General features: G+C 49.7%; 1 protein-coding gene across 2 annotated transcripts in view; it reads left to right on the top strand.

Annotated features, from left to right (window-relative positions):
* The first annotated feature begins 5,758 nt into the window (after positions 1-5,758).
* Positions 5,759-19,544, top strand: part of PKNOX2 (PBX/knotted 1 homeobox 2) — a 100,778-nt gene continuing 86,992 nt past the window's right edge. The window contains exon 1 of one of the 2 annotated variants that reach the window (XM_072884752.1): positions 5,759-5,862. The gene's annotated coding sequence lies outside the window, so the exon portion shown is untranslated. The remainder of the gene's footprint in view (positions 5,863-19,544) is intronic. The other variant, XM_072884753.1, reaches the window with a different exon arrangement.

The following is a 19,544-nucleotide window of genomic DNA, read 5'->3' as shown; positions in this document are numbered from 1 at the left end:
CCAACCTGATTTTTTAATTGCTGGTGGATGGCAAAAAAAATAGGTGATGAGTCCTTTCTGCTGCATCATGGTCCTTCCAAAACCACGCAGCGGTTGCCCCATGTTCTCCAAGGGCACCATTTTATTTCAGCCCTGGGGTTTTGGTCTTTGATCTGGGGAGCTTTACATCCCAAAGGATGCATAAAACTTATTTTGCTTTCCTTTGCCTGTGGAGGAGACATTATGTAGTGCTTTCATTTTCTCAGGTCCATCAGCAAGTCTCTGAGATAACTCCAGCAGCCAAGGGTATGAAACATTTAGGTGGTATTTAAGATCCTTTTGGGTAACCTGTGCAAAAAAAAAATAATTAAAGGCGGCTAATCAAATGGCTTTGAGGGCTGTAAAAAAGCAGAATTCAATCCCTGCAAACTTTCCTAGATGTAATTTCAGGAGAGATCAAAGATGACACTAACCTAAGGAAGTAAAGCTACTCAAAATTCAAAGTTTATAGTCCATCTGTCTCTTTGCTTCAGGGAGCCGGTATTAAATTTATTGCTAAATAAAACAAATAAGCCTAGGAAAAGTCGGCGTCGAAATCTGCATACTCGTAAGAGAATTAACAGAGCTCTCTTGTTATGATGGCTGCTTCTCAATTTGCATCTTTAAAGAGTTGTGACCATCTCTCCGCTTCTCCCTTCGCCGGCTCCTCTGAAGCCGGGCCGGTGCCGGCGGTTGGCGCCGTGCTTGCGTCGCTTGGTGAAGAGACGCTGCGGAGGAAGGTTGAACTCCCGTCGTGGACTGAACCGAAACGAAGGGATGCTGAAGCCCAGCCAAGGTGAAGAAACATCTCAGGTGGAGCCAAAATTTAAAAGGGCAGGATTCAGCATCTCCACGTCGCTTTTGCCAGCTGTCTGGTACCCAACTACCGCGCATATCCAAGTAAAAAAGAAGTTGGGGAGGTTTTATTGCATTCCCTGGCTTACCCCATTCATCAACCCTAGTTTTTATTGTCACAGTATTTGTACAAGGTGTAGTTTTGTGATTATTTAGGTTTTTTTATTCCCCCCGGTGCGTATCCCTCCAGCCCATCTCTATCTCAACCGGCCGATGTCGCCTCCGGAAAACAGACTCCAAATCTTGCCCAAGTGCTGGAGGTAAGTCGCTTTAAACCTCCAGATCCTCCTTTTTTTTTTTTTTTTTGGTTGTTTATCCTGGAAATGCTTGGGAAAGGATCAGTCAATCGGATGCTCGCAGTAACTTTGCATGGGAGAGCCTGAAGGAGCAGCAAGAACCAGCCGCGGACTTATTATGCCTTGAAATTAAACATTTAAAAGGAGTAAGTTGGCAGCAGGGATTTTCTAATCAAAATATATATAACCTGCCATTATCCAGCATTTTTCCTCCAGAAGGACCCCAAAGTGCTTTCCCGGCTCCACGAGCCATCATTAACCCCCGCTCAGCCGGCGCGGGGAGGGGAGAAATCCCATTTTTTCAGGTATTTTCCCACTCGATCCCGGCTGCTTCATGGAGGCAACAACAGGGAAAAATCCTTTCTTCTGGCTTTAGCTTTCTTTATTATCGATCCATCAATCCTGTACAAGAAATAAGCTTTTATCTCATTTAATCTTGCATGGGGAAACCTCCGGGAATATCGAGCCATCCCGGCATTGCTCACTTATTCTTAATACATCCTGCTTGTGCCTATGGATTATCGATAAAGCCTTTAATTATATTCTCCCGTGTATATCTATTAATAGCTGTCAAATCTGTGTAGCGTTACTTGCTCTTGTTTGTGTGTCTGAGACTATTTAAAATGCGCGGTGGCTTCAAAAATAATGCTGTCGCCTCGGTGCCGTAAATCTTTTGGGGTTCAGTCTCTTAATATTCCCCAGAAAATCACGTGCAGAGGCAAAAATAAACTTATTTAGGAAGAGGAGTTGCCTTGTGGGTATCCGAAGTACCGCAAACCGAGGGAAATCAGCTTTAGTAGAAATCCTCCATGAGCAAAATAGTTAAAATTTGGGGAATCCCTTAACTTCAGCCGGGATTTGGTGCAGGCATCATTGGGTTTGGACAGACAAATCTCCGTGTGTCCGGTCCCGGGTTAATTATGTCGCTTTTAAGGTTGTGTTGGATGACGCTGATTTTTTTCCTCTCTTCTTGAAACTCATAACTGGAGAGGGTTTTGAAAGGTGTGAGAAAATACCCGTATCCTAAATGTCTTCTAAAAATCCAACACACATTTTAATGGGTGATTTGTATCAAGCATCGTCCCCCGATCGCAGCGCGGTGCCCGGGCAGGAGGGACGAAGGGCCGGTGGGTACCACCAACATCTGCGCTGGGACAGTTTGAAGCAGCAGCTGATCCGAAACAAGTCCTAAATTTTCCGTAGGGATCCCTTTTTAGCATCCTTTAACTCCCGAGGGGGTCGGGCATCCTCCCAGGCAGCGAGCTTGCGATTCGGAGGAGGTATCTTACCCCTCCAACCCATCGCAGTGCTTAAGCCGGGCTCAGCCGCAAAGCTCGGCCACAGGAGCCCGGCCCCGGCCCCGGCCGCATCCTAAAACCCCCGTCTTGTTTTTAACATCTATCGTTTAATAATTTACTCGGCTTCGCTCTTATGTATTTTCCAGAGTATCCCGTCACAGTTTTCTTAGAGAAATCCGACACGAGCAATAATGCAATCTTGGAAAGAGAATTGAATTATTTATGGAGGAGCAGTCAAACGACGGAGCCTAAACCGCTATATTTTATGTAATTTGTTTTCTCCCGAAGCCTGTTATGTAAAAATGTAAATATTGCCGGTTATATATGTCGCCGCTCTTGCCAAATGTTTAATATTTTAGCAAACTCGCTCCGAGTACTCATCACTTTTGAGAAGGAACCGTCCTTGTGCTCTTGAATAAGCGCTGATTAGTTCGCGGTAATTATATATTTACGACACCGACTTTGAGTGCGCAGAAATACATCCCTCCGAGATGCCCGCACCCCAGCTTTGGGGCAGGTAAACGCCACAACCCCCAAATTTTGGGGCACCCCTGAGTGAAGAGGGTTTAATTTCCGGGAGGTTTTCCAGCAGTCCGTGCCCCGGCTTGGGATAGGGATGTGGAAAAAGGTGTTTGATGGAGGGTTTTGTGGTTTTGGGGGTTTGGACATCCCTTCCAGCTGGGTACCACCTGCATCCCTGGGTTGCAGTCACCGGGGAGTGGTCCAGGGTGGGGAGAAGCGGGTTGGTAGCCACCGGAGCCCCTGTGGGAGCCGGGCTTTGCATCCGGGCAGGGATGTTGCCGAGCATCCCCGCTCCTCCAGACCGGGGGGGCGTGGGGCTGGCAGGATGAGATCCGATTGAAAAAAGACCATCCAGGGGGGACCTTTTACAGCAGAAAGATGCTTTTCTGGGGGAAAAGAACCCCAAGATTGAGCGCAGGAGACTTTTAATTTACCGCCGAAAAACCTACAGCACGACCCCATGGCTAGATGTTGAAGCGGAGCCAATTCAACGGGGAAATCAGGCCCCGTTTTTTTTTAAACCAGGGATGATAATTAACCTCCGGAAAAACTTTCCAGGGAAGAGGCGTCTTTTGCATTTGCGGAGGAAAAATCCAGGCCTGGATACTTTTCCTGGAGGATGAGCGCGAGTTTCCAAAACCGGTGGAGGAATCGCTTTGGCGATCGGCAACGGAAATCGGGGAAGAGGAACGAGATGCTTGGGGAGCGAACGTGGGATGCTCGAGGAATGAACGTGGGATGCTCGAGGAATGAACTTGGGATGCTCGAGGAATGAACTTGGGATGCTCGAGGAGCGAACGTGGGATGCTCATTGCTGCTGGTGCCAGAAGAAACAGCCCTGCATCAGGAGAACCCTAAAATATTGGGCACTGGAGCATTTTCGGCGATGACGGGGCTTAAAATACGTGTGCCTGCCCTCTTTTCATCTCCGTTTTTCAAGACGAGATGCCGAGCGCGGACGATCCCACGGTCCTTTGATACCAAGATGATGGGGTTTCCATCCGCCTCTCCTTATCTTTCCCATTCAAATTCTCCAGCTTCTGAAAAACCCAAAATATTTTTTGCCCGGCATCCCCAGCTGGCTGAAACAACCGACGACAGCTTTATGGCTCCTCGTCTTCGCTCGCTCCCGTGGAATAGTAATGAGGGAGGGGAAGGAAACCGTCCCGTCAGCTGATTTACAAGGCAAGAAATTCTTATAAATCATTACCCCAATCTTTCCGAAGGATCGGGGGGATGCTCCGACTTCCCGCTGCTTGTCCCGACGACACGATGCCTTTTTTTTTTTTTTTTTTTTGGGGGGGGGGGGGGATGCATCCCAACCACCCGCTGCATCTCTCCATCATTTTATCGATGGAACCTCAGCATGAACCGGCTATTTTCGGTTGCTCTCCGACGGCCAGCCCAAAGGAGGTCACCATATTCCAGAGGCCGCTCTCAAATACGAGGCGCAAACGTCAGAGCAAATATTTTCCCGATGTATTTTTTTTTTGGGGGGGATATAAGCTGGCAGGAGGGATTTAGAAAGGGGGTTTTGCAAGCGATCGCTCACCCCGAGAAACCCAAGAAGGGAAATTGGGGGTTTTGGGGTTCCTAGCTTTAAATTGAAGCGTGTTTTTCCACCTTTCCCATCGCATCCCTGACCCTACGGCCATCCCTTACGCATCATTTGTCGCCGCTGCCTCGTACGTCCCGCTGTAACTCTTCGGAGCCGATTTTAACCCATCCCGAAAGAATTCCGGGGCTGTTTCGAGCGATTCCCTCTCCCATCCAATATTCCTTAGGAAACGGGCAGAAATTCAGCGTTTCTCACAAAACCCGGTTTTGACGGCATTTTTTATTGGGGAAGGGGATGAAAAATGGGGAGAAACCAAACCGTGGCCGGGCTGATCCGGAAAAATCCATCCCTGTGGCTTTTGCAATAAAATGTGGGGAAATTTGGCTGAAGGACCCAGTGCTCCCAGTGCTCCCAGTGCTCCCAGTGCTCCCAGTGGAAGCGACTCCAGGGAAACCTCATCTCCAGGTCCTTGGGAGAAGTGTGGGGGGGTAATGCCTCATGTGGTGAAAATTGGGGTGGGGGGGGAGCTCCGTCAGAAATCCTCCCCCCCCCCAAATTAATAATAATTAATAGATACGCCCAAAATGGGAGCGTTTCGCCTCGGGGGATAATCCCGCAGGAGGCGCCTGGGGTGGGATTTTTTGGGGTGCCCTAAATTTAAAGGTCGCGCTGGGGGGTGGGGGGTGGTGACCTTGATGGGGGTGGCACCAGGGGGGTGTCTGCAGTTGGAGCGTGGGGGCAAGGCCACTGGGGTTGGCTCTGAGTGTGGCTGGGGGCAAATGCGGCTGGGGAGGGGGCAAATGTGTTTGGGGGGCAAATATGGTTGGGGGGCAAATATGGTTGGTGGGGCGAATGTTGTTTGGGGGCAAATGTGTTTGGGGGCAAATGTGTTTGGGGGACAAATGTTGTGGGGGGGCAAATGCGGCCGGAGGGGGGTCTGCGTGATGCCCTGGGGGGGACCCAGGAGCTGGGGGTCCGTTTGGGGGTGCCTGGGGGCTCAGCACTGCCTGGGGGCGGGCTGGGGGCTGCGGGGAGCGCCGGCCAGCAGGGGCGCTCGGCGAGCGTGGCGAGGGGCGTGGCCTGAGGGGCGTGGCCTCGGGGCGCGGCGGCGGCGGGGGCGTGGCGCGGCGGCGGGGGCGTGGCGCGGCGGCGGGGGCGTGGCGCGGCGGCGGGGCGTGGCGCGGCGGAGGGGCGTGGCGCGGCGGCGGGGCGGGGCGGGGCGTGGCGGCGGCGGCGCGGCGGGGCCGGGCGGGCGGGCGGCGAGCGGCGGCCGCGCTGTCAGGCCGGTGTCGGTGTGATGAAGATTGGCGGGCAGGTAGGCTGTCACTCACCGGCGGGCCGCCGCGCGGGGGCGGGCGGAGCCGCGCCGAGCGCCGCGGACAAAGCGGCCCGGGCGGCGGGGCACGTGTGGCGGCGGCGGCGGCGGCGGGGACACCCCCCTCCCCCCCCCGCCCCCCCCGCTCCCCGCTTCATCCCCTCCGGTGCGGGAAGTAACTTGCCGTTCCGCACCGCCTCTCCTCCCGGTGCGGGGCCGGGGGTAGCGCGGGCCTCGGCCGCGGCGTGCGTGTGTGTGCGTGTCCGTGTCCCCGGTGTCCGGGTCCCGGTGTCCCCCACCCCCCCCGCTCCGGGCTGACCTCCAGCCGGCTGCGGTTTAGCCCCCGCCGTTGCGGTGCTCTGCGGTGACCCCCCCCTCCCGGCCGCTTGCGATGATTTCGGGGGGCTGCAAGGATCCGGGGGGGTTGCGACCCCCCCCTCCCGCCCCCCCCAGCCGGTTGCAATGAGCCCGGGGGGGGTTGCAGTGCTCCCGGGGGGCTGCAATGCTCCGGGGGGGTTTGCAGACCCTCCCGGGAGGTTGCAATGCCCCCGGGGGTTGTACCCCCGGCCGGTTACAGACTCCCCGGCCGGTTGCAATGCCGTCGGACTGCTTGCAGACCCCCGGCCGGTTGCAGACCCCCGGCCGGTTGCAGACCCCCGGCCGGTTGCAATGCCCCCGGGGGTTGCAGTGCCTCAAGGGGGTTCGCACCCTCCGGCCGGTTGCAATGCCCTCGGACTGGTTGCAGACCCTCAAGCGGTTGCAGTGCCCCCCGGGAGGGTTGCAGCCCCAAGCGAGTTGCAATACCCTCGGACTTGCTGCAGGCGCCCCGACCGGTTGCGATGCCCCCGGGGGTTGCACCCCCCCCGGCCGGTTGCAATGGCCCCTAGGAGGCTGCAAACCCCTCAGCCGGTTGCAAGGCCCCCCGGGGGCTGCAACCCCCCAGCCAGTTGTAATACCCTCTGCAGCCCCCGACCAGTTGCAATGCCCCCCGGGGGGTTTGCAGCCCCCAGCTGGTTGCAATATCCTCTGCAGCCCCCGACCCGTTGCAATGTCCCTCGGGGGTTGCAACCCCCAGCCGGTTGCAATGCCCTGTGCAGCCCCCAACCCATTGCAATGCCCCCGGGGGGTTTGCAGCCCCCAGCCGGTTGCAACGGCCCCCAAGGGTTGCAACCCCCCCAACCAGTTGCAGTGTCCCCCCCGGGGGGGTGCACCCCCCTCCAGCTCGTTGCATTTTGCAACTGGAAAGTTGCCCGCCGTGCAAACGGGGCTGGGGGGTGAGGGCGCAGTGGGCAGGGGGGGCCGCTTTGTCCGCAGCCTCCCAGCTTTACAAGGTACCCCTTTTTTCTCGGGGTGCCCCCCCCCCCCAGCACCCACAGGGCACCCACTTTGGGGGGGACACACACACCGCCGCCGCCTTGCAGGGCCCCACGCGGGCTCGACGCCAGCGCCGAAACGCGGCCCTCGCCGGCGTGCCGCAGCCCGCTCCTTCTCCTGGGGATAACCCCCCCCCCGGCACCCCCTTTCTACTGGTGCACCCCATTCTCCCAGTACACCCCATTTCCCCCAGTGCACCCCGTTTCCTTCGGGACGGCTCCGCGGCACCCCCCCCGGCGCATCCCTCCCGTGCCCGCAGGCTTGGCTCAAACGCTCTCAAAAATCCATTTTCGCAGCGGCGCGTGTTGGGGGGGGGGGGGGGGGGCTGTTTTTTTTTTGCTTTTAATAATTCTGATTCTTTTAAATTGAATTTTGTAGTGGATTTCCATCCGCGGGAGAGCGGCTCCGCCGGCGGCATCGCGCAGCTCGGGAAGTTTTGCCGAGGGATCGGGGTTGTGTGTGTCCCCCCCCCAACTTCATCCCGGGCGTCGAAGCTCAACTTAGGCTCTGGCTCCGGCTCTTTGTTTGGGCTCTTCCCGGTTTTTCTCGCTCCCAAGGATCTTTTTCCCACTATCTCGCCGCCCGCCGGGTAACGGGAAACCCTAAACCCGGCAGGATATTTTCAAACTCCCAGCCGGAGAGATTAGATTAAGGGAAAGGGGGGGGGCTGGATTATTTTTGGCCGGGATGCGGGGGCAGCTGTCTGCTGGGGAGAAGCACAAAACAGGAGGGGAAAGGGCTGAATTTTGCTTTTTTTAGACTTATTTTACCTTGAAATCCGAAAAAGCCACGCGAGCGGAAGGGAGAAAAACCGGCGAGGGGCTCGGTTAGACCCGGCTTCGGCGAAACTTTTGGGCGTCGCGCCTCCAAAAGTGCTGACTCGGCGGATTTGGCATCTTCCCGGTGCGGAAAAGGGGGGTCCTCGGGGGAAAAAAAACCCAAACCAACCCCCAAAACCTTTGGGGTCTGATGTTGGGGGGCTGTTTTTAGCCCTGCCTGGCTGGGGAGAGAGATTTGGGTGAATGAATGGCATTTGGGGTGATTCGGGTTAAAAAATAACACCTTTTTTGGGGGGGTTGAAGCCGTAGGGAGCAGACGGATGACGGGATCGGGATTCCCCCTGATTTTTTTTTTCCTCCCCTCCCTCTTATTTTATTTAACTCCCCGCGCTGCGCTTCCTTCGTTAGGGGCAAAAGTTAATTGCTGGAGGCTAATTACGGGAGAGGTTAATAGGGGAGCTGGCGGCGTCAGGGGGGGACGGAGACGCTGCGCTCCCCAGCGCCCCAAAACTGGGGGGGCTTACGGCGATTTGCAGCCCTGGCCCCCCGAAACCGGCATCGAGGGGGTCCCGTAACCCCCTTCATTTTGACCTGATGTATATACGACGTTGGAGATGTAACATCTTCCACCTATAGACCATTAAACACCCCCCCGATATCGCAGCGGGGGGGAATAGGGGGCTACAAGCGATGCTCAGCGTTCCCGCCGGGCTTGCCGGAATGTTCTCCGTTCTCCCTCCGGCATTTTTGGGAGGGGGAGGTAAAAGAAATTGCCTTTTTTTTTAGGAAATTGCCTTTTTTTTTTTAGGAAATCGCCCTTTTTTAAGGGAAATTGCCTTTTTTTTTCATGAAACCGCCTTTTTTTTCAGGGAAATAACTTTTTTTTTAAGGAAACTGCCTTTTTTTTAAGGGAAATCGCCTTTTTTTAAGGGAAATTGCCTTTTTTTAAGGAAATCGCCTTTTTTTAAGGAAATCACCTTTTTTTTAAGGGAAATAACCTTTTTTTTAAGGGAAATAACCTTTTTTTTAAGGGAAATAGCCTTTTTTTAAAGGGAAATAACCTTTTTTTTAAGGGAAATCACCCTTTTTTTAAGGAAATCGCCTTTTTTTTAAGGGAAATAGCCTTTTTTTAATGGAAATGACCCTTTTTTAAGGAAATTGCCTTTTTTTTAAGGGAAATCACCTTTTTTTTAACGAAATCACCTTTTTTTAAAGGAAAGTCTGCTTTTTTTTAAGGAAAGCGCCTTTTTTAAGGGAAATCTGCTTTATTTTAAGGAAATTGCTTGTTTTTTAAGGGAAATTGCCTTTTTTTTAAGGAAATCGCCTGTTTTTCAAGGGAAATCTTTATTTTTAAGGAAAGCACCTTTTTCGAAGGGAAAGCTGCTTTTTTAAAGGAAATAACTTTTTTTTAAGGGAAATTGCCTTTTTTAAAGGAAATCGCCTTTTTTCCAAGGGAAATATTTTTAGGGAAATATCTCTTCTTAAGGAAATCGCCTTTTTTTAAGGAAATCTTTTTAAGGAAATTCCTTTTTTTTTGTTAAGAAAATCTCCTTTTTGTTGAGGAAATCTCCCTTTTTTAAGGAAATCTCCCCTTTTTTTAAGGCAATCTCCTTTTTGTTAAGGCAATCTCCCTTTTTTTTAAGGCAATCTCCCTTTTTTTTAAGGCAATCTCCCTTTTTTTTAAGGCAATCTCCCTTTTTTTTAAGGCAATCTCCCATTTTTTGAAGGAAATCCCTATTTTTTAAGGAAATCTCCTTTTTTCTGAAGTCAACGCAGGAAGTCGTGTTGGGAGGGGAAGGCTGTATCCCACGGGAGCACCAGGGAATACCCTTTTTCCCCGCCTCACGGCTAAACCAAGGCCCTGCGGTGGGGCAGCTTCGGATTTCGGGGGATTTTTGCTTTTCCAGTGAACTTTTGAATTACTTCAGGGTGGGGTTTTTTTTTTTTCCCCTCAACATCGACAGCATCCCTAAGTCTCCGAGCGATAATAGGGATTTTTTTTTTTTTTTTTTTTTTAAATCCTCCCAGGAAATTGCGACGGCGGCGCGGTCCGGGCGGGACGAGCATCCTTCCACCCCTCCATCCTCATCCCCCGGGACCGCGCCGCCGGGTACCGTCCGCATCCCGGTCCCACCGCGCCGCCGGGTTTGAGGTGCGCGACGGATACCTGGCGATATTTCCTGAGGACGTGGAGAAAAATAACCCGGGGTGCTGCAACACCCCCAGTTTTGCCTAATTTGTTTTCCTGGGAGCTGCTCCGGCGTAAAATAATGAGGAAAATTATCCCCGGCGATGGGATGGGGCGGCTGAGAGTCGCCGGGCGGGGATGCCCATCGCACAAAAGCAGGCAGGGAGAAAAAAAATACGGATTTTCAACCCCTGCTACAGTGGGAAATAATAATTTAAAAGACTAAAGTGAGAGTTTTATGATGCTGAGCGCCTTTCCTCCGGCTCCGGATAACCTCCCCCTTCGCCGTCTTTCTTGTTTCCTCGCAGAAATACTAAATTTGAACAACGAGCCGCGGTTCCTAAAGTCGAGAGGAAACTTTTGCCACGCTTAGGGATAAATTAGGGGAGATTCGACATCCCCGACCCCGGTGGGAAAGCATCGAGCATCAGTATCTTCTTTTTTTCAGGGCACGGGTGCCCCCGCCGCATCTCGGCATCCCATCCCCGGTTATTCTCCATCCTTATTTTACTCCGGGATGTGGAAAAATGTCTTTTTTGGAGTGTTAGCGGGATAATTTGCTGGATCCAGACGATTCTGCCTTGAATTTAATATCCCACGTGCCGTTGAGTAACTCGATTCCCAAATAATTTTCACCGCCACCAAAGAGGGTGTTAACAAATGCCTCCTAATTAGCAAAAAAATAAATTATTTCCCGGCATCATTAGTCAGATCGTTAAGATGCCGGCTCAAAATAATAATCCACAGGGATGGGAATTAATCCTCGATTCAGTTTAGGCCCGGTTTTATCTCCCCCTCCAGCCTTGCAAGGAGCGAGGTGATGCTCTAGGTAATCCCCACGGGGAAACCAGTCCCGCCGGGGCGGGATGGAGCGGTGATCCCATCGGGATGGAGCCGCGATCCCATCGGGATGGAGCCGTGATCTGGGCGGGATGGAGCCGTGATCCCGGTGGGATGGAGCCGTGATCCCATCGGGATGGAGCCGTGATCTGGGCGGGATGGAGCCGCGATCCCATCAGGATGGAGCCGTGATCCGGGCGGGATGGAGCGGTGATCCCGGTGGGATGGAGCCGTGATCCGGGCGGGATGGAGCTGCGATTTGTGTGGGATGGAGCCGTGATCCCATCGGGATGGAGCAGTGATCTGGGTGGGATGGAGCAGTGATCTGGGCAGGATGGAGCGGTGATCCTGGTGGGATGGAGTGGTGATCCCATCGGGATGGAGCCGTGATCCCATTGGGATGGAGCCGCGATCCCATCGGGATGGAGCAGTGATCCGGGCGGGATGGAGCAGTGATCTGGGCGGGATGGAGCAGTGATCCCGGTGGGATGGAGTGGTGATCCCATCGGGATGGTGTCGTGATCCGGGCGGGATGGAGCTGCGATTTGTGCGGGATGGAGCTGTGATCCCATCAGGATGGAGCCATGATCTGGGCGGGATGGAGCTGTGATCCCATCGGGATGGAGCCGTGATCTGGATGGGATGGAGCCGCGATCCCATCGGGATGGAGTGGTGATCCGGGCGGGATGGAGCAGTGATCTGGGCGGGATGGAGCCATGATCCCGGTGGGATGGAGCGGTGATCCCATCGGGATGGAGCCGTGATCCCATCGGGATGGAGCAGTGATCTGGGCGGGATGGAGCCGTGATCCCGGTGGGATGGAGCGGTGATCCCATCGGGATGGAGCCGTGATCCGGGCGGGATGGAGCTGCGATTCGTGCGGGATGGAGCCGCGAGCGCATCGGGATGGAGCCGTGATCCGGGCGGGATGGAGCGGTGATCCGGGCGGGATGGAGCCGCGATCCCGTCGGGACGGAGCGGCGATCCCGCCGGGCTGAGGTGCCTTGCGCCCAGCTGTGATTTGCAGCTGTCCACCCAGCGGCCGAACCTGCCCTCGGCCCCCCCGCCCCGTCCCAGCCTATTTTTTGCCGTCCCCTCTTGGGAAGGGCCCGTCGCCCCTCCGCGCCCCACGCCGCCGCCGCCACCAGCCTTCCTTAAATATTAAATACTTCCTTAAATAATCTGGCTTCGTATGAAGTTGGTTTTTTTTTCCTTTTTTAAGAGGCCGAAAAGGGCGCGGGGTTTTTCGGGCGGCGCTGCTCTAGCGGGACGCAGATGCTCCGAGGGCCGCGGCGGAGGGCTTGGGAAGCGGGTGAGGCTTAGCTTAAACGCCAGTTTAGGGGCTGCTTCGACGAGAAATAATTTTCCGTGACCCTCAAAGTTTTATTTAGTTTTTTATTTAATTCTTATTTATTTTTTAATTTCATTTGTAGTTTAGTTTTTATTTAATTTTTGTTTTAGTTAATTTTTAATTTATTTTTAATTATTTTTCTTTATTTTTAATTTTTAATTTAATTTTTATTTAAATGTTGTTTATTTTAATTTATTTTTTATTTATTTTATTTCATTTTTAATTAATTCTTAATTTATTTTTTAATTTAATTTTTATTTATTTTTGTTTAATTTTTGTTTAATTTTTACTTAATTTTTATTTAATTTTAATTTAATTTTTTATTTTTAAATTTCATTTTTATTTCGTTTTCTTAATTTTTGTATTTCATTCATTATTTAATTTTTTAGTATGGGTTTGGTTTATTTTCCGCTTTAGTTTTTATTCTTGCATTTCATTTTTATTTTACTCTCTATTTTTTTTAATTCGCATAGACTCGTAGGATCCTACAATGGTTTAGCTTGGAAAAGACCTTTAAGCTCATCGAGTCCAACCGCCAAGCCCACCACTAAACCGTGTCCCTAAGCACCACGTCTACATGGTTATTTTTTTTAATAATTTTTTACTTTTTATTTTCTTTTTCTTTTTCTTTTTCTTTTTCTTTTTCTTTCTCTTCTCTTTCTCTTTCTCTTTCTCTTTCTCTTTTTTTCTTTTTCTTTTTCTTTTTCTTTTTCTTTTTCTTTTTCTTTTTCTTTTTCTTTTTCTTTTTCTTTTTCTTTTTCTTTTTCTTTTTCTTTTTCTTTTTCTTTTTCTTTTTCTTTTTCTTTTTCTTCTCTTTCTCTTTTTCTTTTTTCTTTTTCTTTTTCTTCTCTTTCTCTTTTTCTTTTTCTTTTTCTTTTTCTTTTTCTTTTTCTTTTTCTTTTTCTTTTTCTTTTTCTTTTTCTTTTTCTTTTTCTTTCTCTTTCTCTTTCTCTTTTTCTTTCTCTTTCTCTTTCTCTTTCTCTTTCTCTTTCTCTTTCTCTTTCTCTTTCTCTTTCTCTTTCTCTTTCTCTTTTTCTTTCTCTTTTTCTTTTTCTTTTTCTTTTTCTTTTTCTTTTTCTTACTCCTTGTCTTTCTCTTTCTCTTTCTCTTTCTTTCTCTTTCCTTTTTTAATTTTTATTTTTTCTTATTCTTATTTCATTTTTGATGTTTATGTTTACTTTTTTATTCTTTTTTTTCCTTTTAAATTGTGTTTTCTTTTCCATTCCGTCCTTCAACCATCTTTCCGCGTCCCGTGCTGTGCGACCCGCCCCATCCCGCCTCCCCCAGCTCTAATCCAGGCAGGAAAATCCCAAATATCCAGGTAGCCCCACCAAAAGGCCCTAAAAATTCCAGTTAGAGATGCGGTTCCGCTGATTCTCCCCCCAAAAAAACAGATTATTTCCGTGCAGGTGGAGCAGAGTTTTGCAAGCGGCCATGAAATCCTCCTCGGGCGGCTGAGAAAATAAAAAAAAAAAGCCCCGATAATGTTCTGTACGGAGCTCTCGACTTTAATAAGGGGTCGCAAAAACTATGGAAAAAAATGATAACCAAACCCACAGTTTTTTACTCGTTTCTCCCTTTCCCGGCCGCGACGGCTCGCTTTCGCCTCTCGATAAATCCCAGAAAGCCAATTACAAAATATGCCCAGATCCGGGCGCTGAATTTGGGTTCCAGCCTGAACCCCCCCGAATTTTCCCTTGGTGGGAACAGCTGCTGTTTTTTCCCTTTTCCCCCCTTTTTCCCCCTTTTTCCCCCTTTTTTTCCTTTTTTTCCCCTTTTTTCTTTTTCCCCTTTTCCCCCCTTTTTCCCCTTTTCCCCTTTTCCCCCCTTTTTTCCCTTTTTCCCCATTTTTCCCCTTTCCCCCCCTTTTTTCCTTTTTTCTTTTTCCCTTCCTTTTTTCTTTTTCCTTTTTTCCCTTTTTTCCCCTTTTCCCTTTTCCCCCTTTCCCCCCTTTCCCCTTTTCCCCATTTTTCCTTTTTGCCCTTTTTTTCTTTTTTCTTTTCCTTTTTCCCTTTCTTTGCCTTTCCCCTTTTTTCCTTTTTTCTTTTTTCCTTTTTCTCTTTTTCCTTTTTCTCTCTTTTTCCTTTTTTCCCTTTTCCCTTTCCCTTTTCCCTTTTCTTTCTCCTTTCTTTTTCCTTTTTCTCTTTTTTTCTTTTTTTTGTTTCCTTTTCTTTTTTGGCTTTTTTCTTTTTGGCTCCTTTTTCCTTTTCTTTTTTCTTTTTCCTTTTTTTCCCCTTTCTTCTTTTTTCTCCTTTCTTTTTTCTTTTCATTTTTATCCTTTTCCTTTTGCGTTTTTCTTTTCTTTCTCACCCTTCTCCTTTCTTTTCCTCTTTGCCTTTTTTCTTTTCTTTTTTGCCTTCCCCCCCCCCCCTTTTTTTCCCTTTTTTCCCTTCTTTTCGGCAGCCTGCTTCGGGCAGAACAGCCGCCGGGCCCCCCGAGCAGGGCTCCTCCGCCTCGCACTCGCAAGCAGCGGGTCAAAACTTTCCCAAAGAATTAAAAAAAATTAGAATACTGCGGCTGAGTGGTCTCGTTTCACCTTCTTGATCAGCGGCGTGTTACTCCGCGGATTATTTGGCGGAGGCAGGACCAGTCTTTCACCGATCTATCGCTCCTAGGTACGTCGGAAAGCACTTTATAGCTTTATAAAGCCCTTAAAAGGGTTTTTTTAAACACTACTTGAAGCTTCTGAGGCAAGTTTTAGAATAGCAATTACAAGCTCCCTTATCCCCGAGCAAATTCCCACTGCGGTGGTGGATGTAAACCGCTTTAGACATTTTTAATGCTCCCGAGCAATAAATTTTAAAGGGAATTTATTGTTCCGAGCTGCTAATTTCTCCGTCCGAACGCCGCCGCCTGTTGCCGGTGGCGATGCCAGGGACGGCCGGGATGCAGTTTGGTGATTTTGGTGCCTAGCCCAGAAAAAAAGACTTTTGACCTGCTCGATTCGCCTGATTTTTTCCCTCTTTTCTCTTTTTTCCCCTTATTTCCCAGCATCGTTCCGCTGCCTCTTTCCAAAGGGAAGAGCCCCGGCGAGCGAGGTCGATGAGCCGAACCCTCTCCGGGTCTTCTATTTTATTCGCCCCTCGATCAGCTCGTAATAAATAATTAGAAATAATCGGCTCGGAGATGGCGGGCGGGGGTCTCCCCTCCGGAGCATCCCTCATCCCGCGCTCTCCATCCCTCCTCCCGCATCCTCTCCCTGATCTCCCTCCTCCTTAGAACTCACCCAACTTTAAATAAAATCCTATAAAATAACCTCCCAAAATCTGGCTTCTGAGAACATCAACTTTGCTGGAGGAGTTTAAAAAAAAAAACCCATTAAAAAATAAATTTTTATTATTATTTATTATCTCAATCCCAAGAAAATCCCATTTATAGAAAGTGCCCGCAAAGGTCTTTTAATGCATTTACATGCAGAAATTGGTTTCTTTATATCTCGGTGCCAGATCCAACATCTCTTAACTCTGGCAATTAATTAATTGCCATTAAAAAAAAAAAAAAAATTCATCGGGGCATTTTGTTGGGGGTTGATACGCCGCGGCCACCCCTTTCTTTCTGGAGTGCCTTTTAACCTTTCTTTTTTTAAAAAAAAAAGCATTTTAAATGCGTTTCGCTAGATGGAAGCGGGCCTTTGGCAAATATTGCGCCCGCAAACGCTGTTTGGCTTTAAGCAAATCGCTCTGGAAATTGGGGTGCTTTGTCAGCGTGACGACAGGGAATGAAGTTAATAATAATAAAGAAGTCGGAAATAATATTTGGTATTGAAGAATAAATCAGAATAATAAATAATTAGTAATAATAATATTTAACAATAATTATTAATAATTATTAACAAGGAATAAGAATGAATAATAATAACTAATAATATGAAAGAAATAATAAATAATAAACCGTGTCAGTGGGTTATTCTCCCGTAAGGATCTGGCGCGTAATAAGATGGGTAAAAGAACCCGGGACGGAGAGACAGACTTCTAGGCAGAGTCTTAACTGACTTCAGTCTGGCTCACATTTAGTCCTGACTTTATTTCCCAGCGCGGCCAGGCTGGAGCATCCCCCTCCCCGGATTTCAGTAGCGCGGGTGGGATTTAAATGGGGAAGGACGGGGCGAGGAGCCCGCTCTCTTTGCGCTCTTAAGTAAATCAATTCAAGGAAAAGACTTTTTTTTTTTTTTTTAATATCTATTCCAGGAGCTGCGCGACCTCCCTCCCCATCCGCCGCTTTTCCCGGGATAGGAGCTGGGAAATCCTCGGATGGCGGCCGCCTTCCCTTCTCCCCTTCGTTAGCGGGGTCGTTTGCAGCCCGGTCCCGCCGGATTCGGGGTTCTGCTGGCTCCCCGGGGCGCAGGAGGGATGCTGGGCTGCGTGGAGCTTCATCTGATAACCGCGATGCTCGTAATGAGACGATAATTAAAACCCCTATCAGCGCCCGCAAGCCGGCCCCTCCGCGCCTCTGCCCAGCTTCCCGCCTCGCGCCGGGGATGCTGCTGCAGCTTTAGGGGTGCTGGTGCAATTTTGGGGATGCTGGTGCAGTTTGAGGGATGCCCGTACAATATTAGTGATGCTGGTGCAATTTTTGGGGATGCTGGTGCAATTTTGGGGATGTTGGTGCAATTTTTAGGGATGCTGGTGCAATTTTTGGGGATGCTGGTGCAATTTTTAGGGCGCTGGTGTAATTTTGGGGATGCTGGTGCAATTTTTAGGGGTGCTGGTGTAATTTTGGGGATGCAGGTAGAATTTTTAGGGGTGCTGGTGCAATTTTTAGGGATGCTGGTGCAATTTTGGGGATGCTGGTGCAGTTTTAGGGATGCTGGTGCAATTTTTAGGGATGCTGGTGCAATTTTGGGGATGCTGGTGCAATTTTTGGGGATGCTGGTGCAATTTTTAGGGATGCTGATGCAATTTTTGGGGATGCTGGTGCAATTTTTGGGGATGCTGGTGCAATTTTGGGGATGCTGGTGCAATTTTTGGGGATGCTGGTGTAATTTTGGGGATACAGGTAGAATTTTTAGGGATGCTGGTGCAATTTTTAGGGCGCTGGTGTAATTTTGGGGATGCTGGTGCAATTTTGGGGATGCTGGTGTAATTTTTAGGGAGGCTGGTGCACTTTTGGGGGATGCTGGTGCAGTTTGAGGGATGCCCGTACAATATTAGTGATGCTGATGCAATTTTTAGGGATGCTGGTGCAATTTTTGGGGATGCTGGTGCAATTTTGGGGATGCTGGTGCAATTTTTAGGGAGGCTGGTGCAATTTTTAGGGATGCTGGTGCACTTTTGGGGGATGCTGGTGCAATTTTTAGGGCGCTGGTGTAATTTTGGGGATGCTGGTGCAATTTTTAGGGCGCTGGTGTAATTTTAGGGATGCTGGTGCAATTTTTGGGGTTGCTGGTGCAATTTTTAGGGCGCTGGTGTAATTTGGGGATGCTGGTGCAATTTTTAGGGTGCTGGTGTAATTTTGGGGATGCAGGTAGAATTTTTAGGGATGCTGGTGCAATTTTTAGGGAGGCTGGTGCACTTTTGGGGGATGCTGGTACAGTTTTAGGGATGCTGGTGCAATTTTGGGGATGCTGGTGCAATTTTTAGGGAGGCTGGTGCAATTTTTGGGGATGCTGGTGCAATTTTTAGGGCGCTGGTGTAATTTTGGGGATGCTGGTGCAATTTTTAGGGGTGCTGGTGTAATTTTGGGGATGCAGGTAGAATTTTTAGGGGTGCTGGTGCAATTTTTAGGGAGGCTGGTGCACTTTTGGGGATGCTGGTGCAATTTTTAGGGGTGCTGGTGCAATTTTTAGGGATGCTGGTGCAATTTTTGGGGATGCTGATGCAATTTTTAGGGATGCTGGTGCAATTTTTGGGGATGCTGGTGTAATTTTGGGGATGCTGGTGCAATTTTTGGGGATGCTGGTGCAATTTTGGGGATGCTAGTGCAATTTTTAGGGATGCTGGTGCAATTTTGGGGATGCTGGTGCAATTTTTAGGGATGCTGGTGCAATTTTGGGGATGCTGGTGCAATTTTTGGGGATGCTGGTGCTATTTTTGGGGATGCTGGTGCAATTTTGGGGTTGCTGGTGCAATTTTTAGGGATGCTGGTGTAATTTTGGGGATGCTGGTGCAATTTTTAGGGCGCTGGTGTAATTTTAGGGATGCTGATGCAATTTTTAGGGGTGCTGGTGTAATTTTGGGGATGCAGGTAGAATTTTTAGGGGTGCTGGTGCAATTTTTAGGGAGGCTGGTGCAATTTTGGGAATGCTGGTGCACTTTAAGGGATGCTGGTGCAGTTTTTCGTGATGCTCGTGCGGTTTGACAAATGCTGCTGCGATTTTGGTGATGCTCGTCCAGTTTTGGTGACGGTGGTGCAATTTTGGGGATGCTCGTCCAAGTTTGGTGACGCTGCAATTTTAGGGATGGTGATGCTGGTGCAATTTTAGGGATGCCGGTTCAGTATTAGTGATGCTGGTGTAATTTTTAGGGATGCTGGTGAAGTTTTAAGGGATGCTGGTACCATTTTTAAGGATGCTGGTACAATTTTTAAGCATGCTGGTGCAATTCTGGGGATGCCGGTGCAGTTTTGGGGATGCTCGTCCAGTTCTGATGATGCTGCAATTTTGGTGACGCTGATGCAATTTTGGTGACGCTGATGCAATTTTGGGGATGCTGGTGCAGTTTTTAGGGATGCTGGTGCAGTTTTTAGGGATGCTGGTGTAATTTTAGTGACGCTCCTCCAATTTTGGCGATGCTCCTCCAATTTTGGCGATGCTCGTCCCATTTTGGTGATGCTCGTCCCATTTTGGTGATGCTCGTCCAATTTTGGGGACGCGGGTGCAATTCTAGGGACGCCGGTGCAATTTGGGCCTTGCCGGTCCAATTTTAGTGGTGCCAGTGCAGTTTTAACGATACCGGTACATTTTTAGTGCCGTTCCTCCCGCTTTTGGGTGCGACTCACCCCAGAGCAGTCCCATCACGGGCCTATTCCCCATTCCCGCTCTTTTCCCCCGTGCAAACCCGAGCCCCTCCGCATCCCGCCCTCGCAGCCGTCGCTTTTTATCGAGTTGCTTTTCCCTCTTTTTGAGCATTTCAGCATTTTCTCCTCATCCTAGGAGCCACCTCTCGCTGTCGGGGAGCTTTTTCTTCTACTTAACTTAACCCTTTCCATTTTA

Source organism: Ciconia boyciana, chromosome 20, assembly GCF_034638445.1.
Source record: "Ciconia boyciana chromosome 20, ASM3463844v1, whole genome shotgun sequence".
Classification (NCBI taxonomy): Eukaryota; Metazoa; Chordata; class Aves; order Ciconiiformes; family Ciconiidae; genus Ciconia; species Ciconia boyciana.
The sequence above is the reverse complement of the archived record's forward strand: the minus strand, read 5'-3'. Positions and strand labels throughout refer to the sequence as shown.